Genomic DNA, 4,471 nt, shown 5'->3' with positions numbered 1-4,471 from the left:
TATGTGTGTGTATCGTGTATGCATGCATGTGCGTGTGTGTATTATGTGGGTGTGAGTGTGTGTCTGTCTGTCTGTCTGTCTGTCTGTCTGTCTGTCTGTCTGTCTGTCTGTCTGTCTGTCTTTTCAGTTTCTAGATGCTTGTTCAGTGTTGTGTAAAGGGGGTTATCTCGGGGTGCATTTCTCCTTTCCGACATGTCGCCTTTCCGACGTTGACGAACCCTATACCTAACCCTAACCCTAACCATAACCGCACGCGGAAGCCACTAGTCGGAGTGGTGAGATGTCGGAATGGAAGGAGCACCCCGTTATCTCGGTGTGTCCTTGACTAAACAACAACTGTGTTAACAGGACGGCAAAACACACACACACACACACACACACACACACACATGCGCATGCATGCTGAAAATCTCCTGTGGGGTCCCTAGCACAAAATATTTTCAGATGGGGGTCTGTGGCCAAAATACAATATCATTTTATGTTATATATAAAATATGTTAATTTTGGCGTCCTTGACAGGAACATGTTTTAGAAGCACTGCAGTAAGTTGAGTGTGGACAGTGCAGGATACAGCTGTGTGTAGGAGGGTGAAGGGTGCTGTGTGGAGGGTGCTGTGTGGAGGGTGCTGGGCGTAGGGTGCTGGGCGTAGGGTGCTGGGCATAGGGTGCTGGGCATAGGGTGGGTGCTGGGCCTAGGGGCAGTGTGCAGGGTGTATGGGCTACGGCAGGGTGTGGGTCACGTTCAGCAGCAGTGTGGCGTTAGTGTTAGTGTGCAGAGCTTATCAAGCTGCACACAGCTTATGTAAATGGATAATCTACCATTTCAGCCAGTCCTTTATCAAGCATGTCCCTCCACACACACACACACACACACACACACACACACACACACACACACACACACACACACACACACACACACACACACACACACACACACACACACACACACACACAGGATAGCTTTGGCTGCTGTGCGTGTGTCTGCAATGTGTGTGTTGCGTGCGTGTGTGTGTCGCCTGGTCAATATCTGCCTAGTAACTACAGACGGGCTGTTCCAGATTCACACACATAAGTTAACCCTCACCACACCTCCACACACACTCACTCACACACGCACGCACGCACGCATGCACACAATGGAGGAGTGGCTTCAAAACTGTATGTTTCGGTTGTCATGGCAATGTCGACACCTCCCTCATGTGTGGCTGCTATTGCAGGCCATGGAGAGGAAGGACACACACACACACACACACACACACACACACACACACACACACACACACACACACACACACACACACTCACACACACACACACTCACACAGCCATATTATATAAATATACACAAGCCAAACCATGAAAAAGTGGAGAACAGGGGGGTGGGCAATGATACTTGACACCTCCAATCTCTCTCTCTCTCTCTCTCTCTCTCTCTCTCTCTCTCTCTCTCTCTCTCTCTCTCTCTCTCTCTCTCTCTCTCTCTCTCTCTCTCTCTCTCTCTCTCTCTCTCTCTCTCTCTCTCTCTCACACACACACACACACACACACACACACACACAAAGTGCCGCGCTACGAGCTTGTAGATCTGCTATTTTTGAAAAATCGTGAAATGTTTTAATATATATATATATTTTTTTTAAGCGAACATCTTTAACTCAAATCTTTGCTTCTGGGGGTCCCTGGAACAACATATTTTGAGATGGGGGTCCGCGACTAAATATATATCATTTTGGGGTCCTTGACATGAAGGGGAAAAAAAATAACACTGATATTATAGCAACTTAAGTTTTTTCAAAACATTTTAGAGATTTAGAAGACATTAGTAGAATCCCCAGAAGCAAAGATTATGGCGACAACAAAAGTTAAAATACTGAGATAAGAGGTGTCTGCCAGACAGTATGTGTCCCCCTGGAGTGAGTGTGGAAATATAGTGGCCCTCTACATCATCAAAGTTGCATCACCCCTGGTCTAGGAGCCTCTCCCCTGCCCTACTATATGTACAAAGGAGAAAAGAGAAAAACATGAATGACACACCTCCTCCTTTCCATGGGAATCTACATCTACATCTTACATCTGGTAGATGTTTTTTCAGGCCAGTGTAAGATAGTGATGAATAGCAGGACGTGGCAGACAGACAGTGTGACGTGTGTGACTTTGTCCTCGCGTGTCCTCATAGTGTCCTCATACTGAATGCAGGGCGGAGTCAGCGTGGTGACGCTTTATCTCTGATGAAAGGACGGTGATGACACCAGACAGTGGTGGAAAAAGTACTCACATTTTTTACTCAAGTAAAAGTATCAATACTGCAATGTAGAAACACTCTGTTACAAGTAAAAGTCCGGAATTAAAAACTGTACTTGAGTAAAAGTACAAAAGTATTGGTATCGAAATATACTTAAAGTACAAAAGTAAAAGTATTCATTATGCAGAATGTCCCATTTCACAAGTTTTCAAATGTAGAAAGTGTAGAAAAATCTTTTGAAAATAGCAGATCTACAAGCTCAAGCTCTTGTAGATCGGCTATTTTCAAATGGCCAGATATAGTGGAGTAGAAGTAAAAGTGCTTACAAATGGAAATACTCCAGTAATGTAAAAAATACCGTAGTACAGTACTTGAGTAAATGTACCTCTGGTTGTGGTCAGAGTGTGGGCGGTGACGTTTTACATCTGACAAAAGGACGGTGTTGTTCACGGTTAACAAAAGACCCTCATTATATGCTAATGAGCTCTGTGTCGTCAAGCAACAATCCAGTGCTTGATGACATGGGGCTCATTTGCATCTAATGAATATGCGGGGGCTTAAAGACACTTTCAACCTGGTGTTTCCCTATTTTTGGCCTTTTGGCTATTTTGTATATCGTTGCTGTCGGGCAGAAACCTCTTATCTTAGCAGATGCTACTTTTGATACTTTTGAATTTGAATCCTGAAAAGAAACAGTTTTGGACGTATGAGGTTTCAAACCAACCGAGACGATATAGTATAAAAAGTATACAATTGGGGTTAACATAAACTATGTAATATGACAGGCGAACAGTTGGCTGTCGGTTGTGAGCTTGTAGATCGGAAACTTTCTGTGATTAGATTTTGATGTAGAAGGAGGGGGCCAAGTACAGACCCCTGAGGGACACCCAGTCCACAAAGTATAGGGTTTACGTGGGTAATACATGCTGGAACAAACAGGAGAGAATACTGTTGTCATGAGTATATAGAGAGAGTTTAAAGGGATAGTTCACCCAATTTTTTTTTACTTGAATTCATGGAATAACTTTTTAGTTTTTGTCTCATTCCTAAGCCAATAATTTGATGACCAGCGGACCGGTATAGGCAGCGGTTCCGGTAGGAGACACAAAGGAGACTCTTTGTGTCTCCTACCGGAACTGCTGCCGGTCATCAAATTATTGCCGTAGGAATGAGACAAAAACAAACAAAAAATATCCATGAATTCAAGTCTCCATGAGGTGACTAATCCATAGAAAAAAAAGTCATTTTGGGGGTGAACTACCCCTTTAAGTGGGTAATACATGTAGGGACAAACAGGACAGAATACTGTTGTCATGAGATATTCTAAGAAGCAGGGGTACAGGAGTCACTGCAGCCACATCCATTTTTACACTCGGGGTCAAATCAACACGAGGGCTGCTATGAAAAAGATGTTGAAATCATGTGCTATAATACTGTAGGGTAGGCCGACACGTGATGTTCTACCTCTGGTGATGATGATAGTTCCTCAATATCATGTGGGAACAGAAATAGCTGAGTTTTCTCTACACCACGTGGCAAAAAAAACACACACTTTGTACCAAGCCTTTTTGCCAACAACGCGTTTTGTATCATGTCTAGAGTTCATACAGAACACGTATTATTAGCACATAAATGTCTTAGCTAAGCCCTTACTTCTCGTATGCGTTTGTAAAAAGGACAAAACAAACAGTTCATGACTCGATCTTTATCGGGGTGTTTTTTCAGATTAGAAGTGCAGTTCAGCTATACTGGCCCCGGCACCAGGCTCAGTCATCAACCACTCTGTTCTCTACCTGTGACTAGCAGTGGTGTAAAGTAACTAAGTACATTTACTCAAGTACTGTACTACTATACATGGAAAATATTGTGCTTTTTCTCCACTACAATTATATGAAAACTTTAGTTACTAGTTATTTTGTAGATTTTGATTATTATTACAAAACAAACATTAACCACTTCAGCCCTATACATTTCAGCCGTTTGAAAACAGCAGATCTACAAGCTCACAATGTGACGCATTGTGAGCTTGTAGATCGGCTATTTTCAAACGATTTTTTAAATACATTTGAACTTGTGAAATTGGCCATTTTGCACAATGAGTACTTTTACTTTTGGTGCTTTAAGTAGGCTACATTTTGATACCAATACTTTTGTACTTTTACTCAAGTACATTTTGAATTCCGGACTTTTACTTGTAAAAGAGTATTTATATATCGCAGTATTGATA

Source organism: Gymnoscopelus braueri, assembly GCF_963280865.1.
Source record: "Gymnoscopelus braueri genome assembly, chromosome: 7".
In the NCBI taxonomy this organism is placed as follows: Eukaryota; Metazoa; Chordata; class Actinopteri; order Myctophiformes; family Myctophidae; genus Gymnoscopelus; species Gymnoscopelus braueri.
The sequence above is the reverse complement of the archived record's forward strand: the minus strand, read 5'-3'. Positions refer to the sequence as shown.